Source organism: Anguilla rostrata, chromosome 5 (genome assembly GCF_018555375.3).
Source record: "Anguilla rostrata isolate EN2019 chromosome 5, ASM1855537v3, whole genome shotgun sequence".
In the NCBI taxonomy this organism is placed as follows: domain Eukaryota; kingdom Metazoa; phylum Chordata; class Actinopteri; order Anguilliformes; family Anguillidae; genus Anguilla; species Anguilla rostrata.
In genome coordinates this window covers 40633650-40647615 of record NC_057937.1, presented here as the reverse complement: position 1 = coordinate 40647615, position 13966 = coordinate 40633650, and the positions used below count along the sequence as shown (strand labels likewise).

Genomic DNA, 13966 nt, shown 5'->3' with positions numbered 1-13966 from the left:
AGTTGCCATTAACATCGGGTTTTCTTTCTGGCTCAAATGTTATTTTTGGATCAAGCATTCTGTCGTGCCTGCTGCTGCCACACAATAATACGTATTCTATTTTTGCCCACTGACGTTGCTCACCTCAGTTTTATATAGCATTGTATTATTGGGGTTGACATTAGCTCAGGAGGTAGATTGGTCATCTGACTGTTCAATTCCTGGTCTTCTGGGTGTGTCAAAGTGTCCTTGAGCAAGACACCTAACCTCTAATTGCTCACAACGAGCTGGTTGGTGACTTGCATGGCTGCCTCATTGCCGTTGGTGTCCGTGTGTGTCCGTGTGTGTCCGTGTGTGTCCGTGTGTGTGTCCGTGTGTGTCCGTGTGTGTGTGTGTGTGTGTGTGTGTGAGAGAGAATGAGAGGCATTCATTGTAAAGTGCCTTGTGCAGTTGTTGCTGGAAAATGCACTATATAAATGCAGTTCATTTACTATTTACCATTAAAGAAAAGCAGGCTGTTTAAGTCAGTAATTTTGGACTGGGAATTACTAGAATGTTGAGAATTTAACATTGTCATTATTTTACATTTAACACTGCAAAGATGGGACACTGTCAAGACTGTTTTTTTCTGTCAAGTCAACACTGTAGGAATGAAATGGAAACATTTATGCCTAGACTCAAAAATAGTTAAATTATTTTAAGAAGTGGTTGCAGCTTCTGCAATAGGAAAAACGTATTTAACAAATGGTCTTTTGTTTTTGTGTCTGTGTAATACTTGTGCATCTCCACATGAACAACCTTATTCTGGCTGGAACAGCCTGATTTGTAGACTTTGGATGCTTTGTACCACTAGTACTGCAACCTTGGGAGAGGTTTATAGAGCAAGCCAGAATGTCGTCCAATCAAAGTGCTGCGGGTTTTATTGCGGGCTAGGCGAATGCCCCTGGTGCCTGCTATACTAAAGAATTCCATGCAGTAAACAAACATACTGGTAGTTCTTCTTCAGCATTTAAGATTACTTGCAATGGCCGATCCTTTGGGTAGAATTTGTGGAATTTAATTGATTTTCCCTTGGGTGGAAAAGAGCATATAATTGTTTGAAATTGCATCTGAGGCAAGAGGCAGAATAAAACAGCAAAAAAGAGATATGAATAGCTAGAAAACTCATCCTGGGTTTAATTTTATGACCTGCTCACTCCCAAGTGCCATTTGTGGATGCATCTCATCTGTTCTGTCCCTCTTCTGCCAATTAAGAAGCCCCCTGTCCAGATTCCCTTCAACAGCATCCTGCTTGTAATGGAAGCTTACCCGATTTAGTATAGGTATTGGGCCCTAGAGGTTGACCGTACTGTAAAGCTGATACGTGCACATTGGTAGCAACAAGAAAACTTGACACCTGAATAATCCTTCATTTATGGCCCTTAAACTTCTTACATACTGAAATATCTGACACCGCTGACTAGTGACTATATTTACACGCACACAATATACTGGACAATGGTTTGACTCCTTATGTTGGTATCCATGGTAATATTCTGAATAACTTGTTTGCATGTACAGCGAAATCCAACGGTGGCTTATATCCCTGTATACATGGTCATAATATTCCAAATAAATCCTGTAAAGGATGTTTTATATTCCCCAGTGACTATGTTGTGTGTAAGATGAGCTCACTTTTGCATTTTGTCTTATTCCTCAGATTTTCTTAATTTCTTAATTATCTTTTCTGAAAACTTTTTTAAGAGCATAGAAATGTCATGGTGTTCATCTCTTTTTATAAGTGAGAGACCAAAGTTGATCTAGTCATTGTTGCGAAAAGATTGTGAATAATATAATTATTAAACCAAAAAAATGGCCGCGATATTTAATATAAAATTACAGTTGACGATAGTCAAGGTATTTGTTTTGGAAGGGCCCCTCTACTGCAGTAATGATGGCTTGGTACCCAAAAAGCACTTGCATTTCCACGAACATAAATAATTTAATACACACATAATTGATCATTTAACTTGTGGGTGACTGGTTCACTCATATAATTTTCATGAATGCTTTTATTTTGGTTTCCTGTACAAAATTCCTGCCACAGTATTTGGACCTTTTAGGTCTGTATCCAAGTGAAGTCCCTGACATTTAGTCATACTGTGCCTTGGTCACCTTTTTCAGAGTAGAGATTTGCTGTGCTCTGTGCCAAGGTGCCTGCCCCCTCAGCAAAAGGAAAAAAGTGTGATGCATGCATTAGGAAATGAATCTGGGGATTTGAGAGGTGCGTGGTGAATGTGTCTCCCAGCTCGCTGCCCCTGTCGTGCCAGCCTACAGCAGAGCCCTGACAGGTGCCATGTCTCGGGCCAGTTGTTGGGGCGGGAGGAATAAAGAAGCTCCTCTTGCCTTTGGCGCCATCGGGCTGCCTGTTAAATACTTCATTGGCAAGATGCCCTCAAATACCCCATCCCCTCCTCCCCCATTGACACAGTGGCACCACAGATACTGCCATCCTCATCCAGTTTCCATTTCATCTAGTGTGCTGACCAAGAGGTGCCAGACTTTGTCACAATATTAATTTGACTACGTCTACTTTTGGGATTGTTGATTCCAAAAAATAAAACATTTTTACACCCTGGCATTTACTGCTGAAATGCAGTTTTGTCTAAGAAACGTCGTTTGGTCATGAGTGGTAGTTTCCCCATGTCAACCCCATGTGTATTTCCAGAAACTTCTGCACACTCTCAGATTTCATCTATGATCGGGGATTTCTGGAATTGGATATTCCTGGTTAATTCATGGACTCTGCACTGAAATTTCATGGCATGTCCTGAGATGTGGACTGTCATGTCCTGATAATTTATGCCACAAAATTGTGTCCATTTTCTACACAGAACTGTGGTTTCTCACATTGACACATGCTGTACACGGCAGAAAGTGTGTCCGTTTTCAGATTTGTGTCCGCCCTGCAAATTCGGCTTTTCTGGCAGTAAATATGAACATCAGAATATGTTCATTTCAGCTACGTTCCTTTCAAAGTGTAACAGCATCAGTGAAAGGTAACTCATGATGAATAGTACTAGTTGGATTTAGATTTTTTGCCTTATTAGTTAATCGCTTAACAGGATGTTGGGCAAAATGTTAAGTAAATGTAAATGCTGTAGTCCAGTGCATTATTATATCTTTAAGTTCTTGTCTGAGTAATGGCCCCTTGGTAGCAGTTTGTTTGGAATTGGTAGCAGGCATCATGATAAATGTCTCCTTGTCTGCACTTGCACAAAGTATCAGTGCTCCCCAGTTGTTTTTTTGCAATGACTTTTGAGCATGGAGGGCAGGTTTCTCTATTTTTTATGCATAGAAATAAAAAAGTGTGCTGTTTTGAAAATGCAAGTAGGTCTGTGTTAATCATGACATTCGGTTTATTTTAGAATTAGGAGATACTGTATGTGTTGGGTTAATCTGCAACACTTGAACACATTAGTAATACTCTGAGCATACAGTCAGCTTGGAAATTGATGGATCGCTTGACATGGCTTGGATTAACTAGTCCAAAATAATGTTTATTTGCTCATCAGGAATTTTTCAGTGCCAGTTGGCACTTTATTTTGTGATATGATGCAGAAAACACTTTTATGAGAGCTTGGCTAGCTAACCAACTTACAACTTAAATATGAAAAATACAGACTCCCACATCATTGCTATCATCTTTATCTTGTATTGATACCCCATAGTACTAATGTACAAGGAGATGGGTGATCATGTCACCCATTCAGTAAATGTTTTAGCTGATATTAGCAATGGGTGAGATAAATGCAGAATTGATCATGGTCTGTATTTTTAAAGGCTAGTGTAACTTCTGGAGGAGTCCTGTCTTTGCGTCATTGCTAGGACGCAAGTAGCCCTCGGTTCCCCCCTGTAGTGACTTAGATGCCACTCCATCTTCCTGTGGTTCAGGTAGAAGCTATTCTTGGCACCTTGTCCCACATTTTCAGGACACCCTCAACACCTCTGAGATTAATGACCTTCTGTTCACCAAATGGGTGGAGTAGGTTTGGTCAGGAGCAGAACATAAGATTGGGGGTGGGTGGGGGGGGGGGGGGTGTTGCGTGCTACAGTGCTCATCATGTCCTTGACTGCATATTGACCATGATTGTGGTGGTAGGATGTGGGGTGATGTGTTGCAGACATACAGGCCATGTATGCTGCCACTGCGATATGGGCTGTTATTGGCTGCTGTGTGGGCACATTCTTAAAATAGGCTGCAACGATAACGAGAGAGGTGCTTGTGACAGTTACAGTATATATAATTCTTTTTCTTTCCATTGGAAAGGTTGTGGTTATATATTCTACATTTTCTAAATTCTTTACCTCTGGGGCTACAGGGCTACCTGAATGACTAATATCCGGAGGGGAATTTTCAGTGAGGGAGGCTAATTTGTGGAAACTTGATATACTACCAGTTTGTCTGGACGTATTAGCATTTAGGGATCATTCAGCTTCGACATATTGCATCTCCCTTTAAATTCCAGACAGTTTCATCATTGGTGAAGGAAACTAAATTAACACGCTGTAAATCTATGATTTATTGTTTAGCTGTTTTAGTTGCATTTTGAATGGTAGGCATCAATTAGCGTTGTTAATAATTGCAATAAAAGTGTTCTTCCATTTTTTTTTTTCATCTTTGTTGTAGGATTTTCCTTTGTTTTCCTTTGGTGTAGGACCACTAACTATTCTTCCTTGTCAGTTTAAAATTTCTCATTTATTATTATTTTTTATATATATACAAGACTTAATCCTAGCCCCTGCTTTAGCAGTTAATTAACTGCTTGCTTGCAAGGCCGTTCTGTGTTCTATTCCTATTTCCCAATGTACACTTTAGTGCCCCAAGGGCATGGGTAATTTTGGCAAATAAAGTCCTGTTGTCTCCTTTTCACTTGAAACTAGTCCATTACATGGAGTGATCAGCTTGGTATAATAGCGTCTTACTTTAGCAGTGTTATTGTCATATAGAATGTTTTATAAAATGTTCATTCATCCCCTCCACTTAAGTGTTATTTGGCATCCGAGAATAGTAGTGAAGGAGAATTTCTCTCTGGGTCACTCTGTAGACACTAAGTTGGAAGAGACTTGTTGGGCCAAAAGTTCTGGGGAATTCGACCTTGGTGTAGCCTAATTAGAGGCCGATCTGTCGCTGGTTAATAATCTCCTGGTATTTTTCCCAGAGAATATGTATAAATGATCATTTGCTGAAAGTTCTTAGACTTTTCACTTCAATCCCTTGTTAATTTGTGCATTTTAATTGTGGCAGCTATTAATGGGGGCAAGGGGAAAACATCAAAGGCAGTAAGTGAAATGTTTGCTAAATATAACCTTTTCCTGAAATCTACAGTATTTTTAATGGAATGTGAATCGATTTTATAAATATCCGTAATTAAATCTATTTCTATTTTTGACATAAGATGCCACAGGAACTTTTATTTATTCATGTTTCATGTTAATGCTCTCAGTTGGTACTTGTAGAGCTAAATGAGAAGAGAGAACATGTATTCCAGATATTTTCTGTGATGGTTCTCTGCCTCCATCTCCCCATGTGAATCCAGTTCTCCTGAGTACTGTTCCCAATGGAAAATCCATCTGCTTTATGCAACAACTGTTTATATGCATCTCTTTTAATCACCAACTGCCAAAAGGACCTTTATTAGGGACAGAGCTCTTTTCATGTTGAGTTTAATGCTAGCACACTGCAGGGGGACAACCAGCTGAACAAAGTTTGTCTCTGCAATAAGGAGTTAGATTTATTTCTTCAGCAAGTTTACTCCCGAGGTCACAAAGCTCTCTTCAGATGGAAATTTTAAAGTACCCCTCATTTTACAGTATTATTCATTTTATTAACGCTTTTTGTGTCCCTTCACAGCATTATAAATTTCACAATTCGTTTGAAGTACGGCTTGGTGCGAAATACTAGGATCACCAGAGTAAATCATTTCAAATCATTTGTTTCATTTAAATTGTAATTGATTTCTGATTAGAGAACCATTTCCAGAAAGAATTTTATACATATTATAGAATAATTAGAATAACTGAATTATTCTATCAGCACTGCTCTACTACAGACTCCTGCCTCATGCGCATGTTTATGTTTGTGGTTTGGAAGGTCAGTCTGGTGGTTTTTCATTTTACCCTTCCACCCTCATTTTCACTTCACTGAATGTTTGCTGAAGTCACTAGACAGCTCAACAATTTGTGGGGGATGCAGGCTGTCGCCAACAGAACACCAAACACCAATATCAGAATGCTCGCCTTCAAGCTGTTCAAAACAATGTATTTTCTTTGGCAAGCAAATTGCCAGCCAAACTCTTAATGAGAAACAAAGGAAAACTTGTTTTTGTTTTAGTGTTCAAAGGAAGGGATATCATCAGTGGGGTGGAGTAGCAGGGACGCTGTGTTCTTAGTTGGAAAACCATAAAAGAATCCTTACCGTGGGTACAGTAGGCATATCTGCCAACTCAGTGGGCATATGATCATACATGATAATAGTCACAGTTTATTATAAATTTATTAAGCTCAGTCTTAATATTGTGGATTAAAAAAATTATATTGATCTACTGTTTGACAATGTGTCCTGTATCCACAGTCTATGCTGCAGTGCTACTTTAAGTATTTTTTTTGTCAGCATAGAGCATCAGCTATATAAATAATGTCAATAGGACATATTAATGATATACATTTTTTTTAGTGGAGAAGCCATGTAGAACAAATTAAAAAACTTACTGTTACAGCTACAAAGCTGACTACAGAACATCTAAGGCTATGGAGTAATCATTCATTTTCTAAATGTAACCATTCCCTGAAAAATTATCATGTGGGTTTTTAAAAAAATATGACCAGTTGTTGAAGGTTAGTTCATCCTTGATTTATGTTGAATTAAGAATAGAAAGAGTCTGTGTCATATAATTACTGATGCAGACAAACTGACAGGAAGGTAATATCATTTTTCCTTTGTTTTGCTTATTTACTTACTTACTTATTTACTCATCAAAATACTGTAGTGTTTTTGTATTGAGATTTATTCAAGTCTGCTCTTCAGCCTCATGTATACCCAGTTCTCTGATCCCCCTGGAAAATCTGTCTAAATGAGCAGAACAATTGCTGTATGCTCCTGTCTCAGTTACTGCCCTGCAACAGGACTTCTGAGAGGCAGAACCTGCTACTGAGTCTGAAATGGCTCCACTGCTTTGGGACCGACAGTGTCCCTTTGTCATAAACTCAGTGAGTTAACTCACAAAGGTGTCTGAGCAGTTTTAAAAATCTAAATGTAGGAAAGCTGTTTGTCACCCTCCACAGCACACAGCTAAATTAAAATGGCACCATTGCTTTATTATAGCTTGAACTCCGCTGTGTGTGCAACAGTCCCTTGACCAGGTGTGTTAGACTGAGTTGATGCTAAATGGTGGAATACCAGGGGTGCATTGGACTTTGGTCGTTAGATGTATGGCTGGTGTGAGCCGTTCTGCTCGATATCTACTTTGGAGGGTTGCCAAAGCAGTCCTCATTGCACCTGGTACTACGCAATGACCTTGATTTAATCTGGGCTGGGTCTGTAGGCATAGACCAGTGTATCAATTGTGTAACATGAAACAGCCTGGAAATATTTCTTGTGAGCAGATTTAGGGTCTGGGGATGAAGAAAGGGGAAGAAAACTGCAAAGAGGTGGTTTTCCTCTTCACTTCTCTGAGATATTACCTTTGGCGAGTGAGACGGATGGTGTGTCTTTATTAAACGGTACAGAGGGATTTTGTACAAGTAAAATGACATTGGTACTATATGTTCAGGGGCATTTATAAATTGACCTTTATTTTGAAATCTTTGTACAACACACTGAACCTTCCCCAAATTCAAATTCTCATACTTGTTAATGTTTTCTGTGACCTTCAGAATTCAATTTTAGATCTACATTAGGTCTACCTCACATTAACATGATGGACATGCATGGATTACTGAGAACAGCCATTGCTGTTCTTAATCCCAAGATTTTCTTATATGTGGTGTGCTGGTTCCAAAAGTAGTTTGTCCAGTATTTCTTACCACCATGAAATAGGGTATGCTGCATAGCATGTGGACTCTTTCCTTAACAATCAGGGTATTGGATTTTGGTGCAAAATAAATATCACAACACTTTATTTTCCTCTTGTTTCTTCTTCTGCTGAATATTTAATAGAGTCAGTAAATGTGCTCTGAATGAAAATTACTTCCACATCAATGGATAACTGGGTGAAAGTTTGAGGGGTCACCCTAGCTATAAATTGGACCCTAGGCCTTTGTGCTCCTAATGGAGTCAAGGCCTTTGTCTTTTGACTCTTAGCCTGCGAGTACAGTGTGACTCTGACCTGCTTCCGGTCTTGTGATCATCACAGTAGTTGTTTTGTGTCCAACCCAGATATTCCAAGTTTTCCATTGCAGAACTGCCTCAGATGAATATCTGCCACTAGGCCAAAAGGCATCAGATGGTGAAATCTTGACGTAGACTTTTACACCATGTTTCTGAAATTACCAAAACACACCATTTCCCTTGTGGTATGAAGAGAGTGCTCAGCCCTATTGATCTATGGAGGACCGTGGTCTTCATTTATGAACCAGTTAAGTGCTTTTCCAGCTTGAATTGAAAGGAGGAGAAGAGCAGATGACAGCTGTTACAAATCAATTCATGTTGAAGTCCTTTTTTAAATTAAATAAATCCCAGGCATATTGTTTGTCTCGGTGAACCATTGTCACCCAGTTTTGTTTTATTTTTCATCATTTCTACTGTCCTGTCAGTCTTACTGGGTCTCGTGGCCCTAGCACAGAAAATTTAATCTTGAATAGGCTCCTGTTTCAGCCTGTAATTGACCTCTGACCCCTTCTTTGTCACACTGTAAGTAGGAACATAATTTTTGTTCCTCTTTTTGTGTCTGGAGACCAGCATGTTCAGTCCATTGGGACTTAATGCTGTTGGCAGGCTTAATCAATCATGGACCAGCTTGCAGTCGCAGCATTGGTCCAGTGCATGTCCTGAATGAGTGTCTCCCCTCACCCCCTGTTACGTCTGGTCTTAGCTGGCTGTACATAGAGCTTCTGGTCTTAATGCCATGTGCACTGAAATTTTGGTGGCCCCATAAAAAGAAATAAAAACATAAAGGAAGCCCTTCCATGAAGGACAACAGTGCAGTGGATCACCACTGTTGCTGCACAAAACAGGCTTGTGTTTTTGTCTTTTGTTCCTTTGTGCATTTTTTTTATCCAGTTGCAATATGTTCAGATTTATAAGTGAACTGCTGCATGAATTTGACTATTTGGCAGGAGCAATGTTGCAAATGTGTATTATAATTGCTAACTGTTTTACTGAAACACCTCTGTGCTTTTTCAAAGTCCACACATAATTTTGGATTTTTAGCAGAAATGCTTACATGGCTGTTTCTTCAAACCGCACCCTTTGCTTGTTTTTTACATGACATAGAATGAGCATTAACTCAAGGTTCTGCATTTTGATGCAGAGAAAAAAAATGTAATGCAGGGGAAAGAATTGTGCGGTATTCTGAAAATACAGGTGTATTGATTGTGACATTCAATTCAGTTTCGAGTTGAGGGCTGCCTGCATTGATTTACAAAACCTGTGTAGATTAGATCATCTGGGAAACAGAATGTACAAACATACTCTAGCCACCAACAACAAAAAGAACAGTGTCGATTGATAAGCTGCATTCAGTTTGCACAATTTTGGTTTCGACTAGAAGGAGAACAAGCATGCAGATCAGATGAAAGGCCAGATACTGTATGGATCTGTGTTCACAGTTATTATATTACTTGGATGTTTCCTTATTCAATTAATAAATCCTTTATTACTGGGCTTTGAAATGTATGTTGTCCTTCATATAAAGATAATGTTGCAAAGGGATTCAACAGTGACTACAGGAAGATTTTTATTCCAAATTTAGCCATCTACTCAGACATTGGGTTCACACAGCTACGATTAGCCTATACCTGCTAATAACTTCGGACTCCCTGCCAAGCCATTTTCTCTGTCTTCTTTTTCATTTCTTTAAACAGGCTGTTTGTTTAACTTCAGCTTTCTGCCTAGTTGATATTGAGAGGTTTTCATCAACTAAGTCCTTGGCTGAAAGCCAACGCATTTTTGTCCTATTGCAATAATATTGATCGTGCCTTCCCTTTCTGACAAAATTGGTGGCTGCTACAAAATGTACAACATTTGCCGTAATATTGCATTAGTGTCTCACTGTATCTCCTTGAATCAGTTTTACAATACTTATTTTGAAATTTTAAAGGTGTACTTCAGAAGAGTTTATTCCATTGTTCTTGGCTAAGACTAACCTATAAGAAGATGCATTTAGAGTGAAAACTGTAGGCCTAGAGTCTTACCTGTTTGTTTTTCTTGTGGGCTTTTAATGTTCCTCTTGCTAACAGAGGAACATCAGAGAGGCTACATTCTGAAGCCTTGGAAAGTCAAGACACTGGGTTTTCACATATTTTCATGCTGTTTACATGTGCTGACATTTCTGTGTCTGAAAATCTCAGCTGTTCAGCAATATTGGGTTCTCTCTCCATGGTCCAAGGGATATGACCACTTAATTCCTCTTCTTCCTGAGCAATGGGGACAGCCTAATCTGCATTCCCGTGGCAGGAACTCCACTGAGTCACGGCCTCTCATGGTGTTGGAGAAGGGAACACTTCAAGCCAAAATATAAGACCTATCAAGATAATTACATGCAGCCCTTTGAGAAGAAGCATGTCAGGGCCTACTGTTTACCTGATAAAAAGACTATGACAAAGCCTTAAAGATGTTGTTTTGGGGCATGTGAAAGCTGAAAACATGTTTGTTACTTTAACTGTTAAAAAACAATGAGGTCAGATGGTTTTGTGGTACTGCAGTCAACATCATATGCATGTATTGGTGTAAAACTTGGTATTGATGCTTATATGGGAAAACGCATGGTGTTCACTCCTTGAATAGGAAATTCTTTTGTGGCAGTTTATTTGTGATTTACTTGAGTGCTCTCTCAGTGTGGCATAAGTGTTAACTTTTGGTTTGCTTGCTAGAAAAAAGACCAGATTGTTCTTCCTCTATGATGTCATGCTGAGAAGGTACGAATGGCTCTGAAAACTCTTTCTTTCTCCAGCATCCAATCAATCTAGTTGCCTATGTTTATGTCGCTCAATTTTCTTTTTCTCCAGGTTGAGTCTTTTGGAGGACAAAAAGTGGTGGGTGGGGGTGGGAAGGCCTCCAACTTTTCACATTTAACTGCAGTTTGGAAAAGGCCTTTTATTCAGCCTGCACCCCTGCTGTGCATTGTGGGAGAATCTTCCAGCTGCAGAGGATTGTGGGAAAAGCTGTGGGCCCACTCATCACTGCTGACAAATCAATGGGGACCCTCACAAATGTAGACCCCAGGAGTCTCCCTGGCTGAGGTGCAGGAGCAGTTGGATGCAGCCTCTAGGGCATAAAAGACATTCTGTGCTGGTCTCCCTTTAGGCCAGGGATTACTGCTTTTGGTACATTTTTTTCATCTTAATTACAATGAATTCATTTACTCACTGTCCTCAATTCTTCAAGCCAAGGCCAGTACTTAATTTGTTTAATGTTCATATGGTATACATTTCTTCCTTCAATGTTTCCCTGTCTGTTTGTACCCCTACTAATGGCAGTGGCATAGCCTTTAAATGTGGTTGTTGTCTTTTACATATAATACACTGGTATGTAGGCTATGTACTGGTATGCATCAGACAAAGACATCTTTTTCTTGATTTGGCTCTGTACTCCACAACTTTAGATTTGTAATCAGACAGTTCAAACATGGTTTAAGTGCTCATTCTTGGGTTTTATTCAAGTTAATGCTTGTTTCAGGTGCTAGTTGCCTTAAATTGTTATTTGGCCTATAAAACGCATGTTCATTTGGTTTCAGATTAGACTGACTTGACTTGTCAAGAATTTTCTAGTTTTTGGCTTTAAAAACTCCTTTGTGGCTTTAGAAGTATGGTTGGGATCATTGTATTGCTGTAGGATGACAGCGGTATGATTTGGATATTGGGCAATTTGGCAATTTGGGCAAATTTTGAGGATTTTTTGGTCATCGACTGTTGAGGTCTTCCTTGCCCTACCAGGCCGTTTGCAATTGCGGAGCACATCAGTGCGCTCTTTCTTTTTAATGATGTTCCAAACAATTCATTTTGGTAAGCCTTATGTCTGGCCTGTCTTTATGACTTTTTTTTCTTCCTTATTTCTCTGCATCATAGAGGCTTCCTTGACTTTCACTGGCACAACTGATCCTCATGTTGACAAACACTAATAACATACTCCATAGGCAATCAAAAGCCTAAAATCAAGGCTATATTACCAAAATCTCTCTTGTACCTGCAGGTATATGAACACACCTGGCACTTGTGAAGCCATTTGTCGCAAACGTTATGGTGCTCGGAAATGGGAGACTGTATAAAAAATTATGTTATTATGACACGATGAAAACAAAATTTATAAAAATACCCTTTACAAGCTGACAGTCTATGCTTTAACAACATTGTTTGATTATGAATCTAAAATTGTGGAGTACAGAGTCAAATCAAGAAAAAAAAATCCCAAACTTTATAGAGCTCACTGTATATTCATCATAATATTCTCCCACAAAAGTGTTTTTATCAGTTTATGAATGCTCCAATCAAAAAGAACAGCCCTTAACAAATTTCCTTTCAGAACAACATCTGACCTCTAATTTTTGTTTCTAGTTTAATATCTTTTTATTTGTTGTGCTGGAGTTCTGACATGTACCAGCCATATTTTTTTGAGAAATATGTATATCCGTTTTTGGTTTGTGTAGAATAGAGGCGGAAGCAGTGTGCACCCACAGGCCCTGTGAGTGGAGAACAGCATGGCTTGATCCAGTACAAGTTCAGTGTTCAATGTCAAGATGATTTTCATCAGCGATGGGTGGGGGGAGTTGGATTAAACTAATGTTGTGCCAGCACCTCAGGCCCTGCACAGTGTGGGAAGGCTTTTGCCCTGCCCCCACCCCCTTTACATAATCACACAGGAACAAACAAATTGGGATTTTAAAGCTTCATGCTGGGAAAACTGCAAATGGATAAATGTGAGCACTGTTTCTGCCCTTATAGAGAAATGACTATGCAATAATCAAACCAGTTTTGGACAGGATGGACTAGTGTGAGACATCTTCTATTTATGGCACTTTTTAAAATGGGTTTCTGATAATACATCTTAAGTAGTTTGAATCCTACATCTCTGGCAGGTCCTTAAGGGTTTGCTGGGATGGTGGCTTATACTGTGCCTAAGACATTCCTACTGGTGTCCCCCAAGGCACCATTATTTGGCCCACACCTCTTTTCCCTGTATATACAATCTCTTGGGTCTGTTATCTCCTCCCGTGGTTTCTCATGCCGTTTTATTAATTTCTGTCTCTTTAACTCCATCTATCACTCAGGTCGGGGTTGCATTTCTGCTGTATTGACAGACATCTCATGTTAGATTGTGAATTCTCATCTTAAGTTCAGTCTGGCTAAGACTAAGGGTTGTTCTTTCTGTCGAAGCCCTCAGCCCTGCTAGACCTCTCCTTAAATATATATTATGCTCAGTCAGAATATAAATGCTCAGTCAGAGCTATTCCACTACACAATGCCTAGGGACAGGGGAGTAGCACAAACTTCTGGGCCCCACACAAATGCAATCTTTGTGGGCTCCCTGAAAATTGTAGACCAAAGGAAACTTTTTGGTCCAGGCCTTTTGAGCCATAATCCCCCCCCCCCCCCAACCTTGGGGTCCTGTGTTGTCAGTTCCACTATTCCCCCGACTGTGACGCCCCTGCTTGGGGTAACCATAGATGACTAACTCTCTGTCTCTCACCATGTGGTGGAAGTGAGTCAGCCTTAAGGATTCTCTCTACACAACATCCAAAAATCGGCCACTCTGAGAAGTAGTTAGCGATTTAAAGGTTTAACTCAATTATGT

General features: G+C 39.6%; 1 protein-coding gene across 2 annotated transcripts in view; it reads left to right on the top strand.

Moving 5' to 3' along the window:
• LOC135255273 (low-density lipoprotein receptor-related protein 4-like) overlaps positions 1–13966 on the top strand; it is an 88913-nt gene that overhangs the window by 10598 nt on the left and 64349 nt on the right. The gene's annotated exons all lie outside the window — the stretch shown is intronic.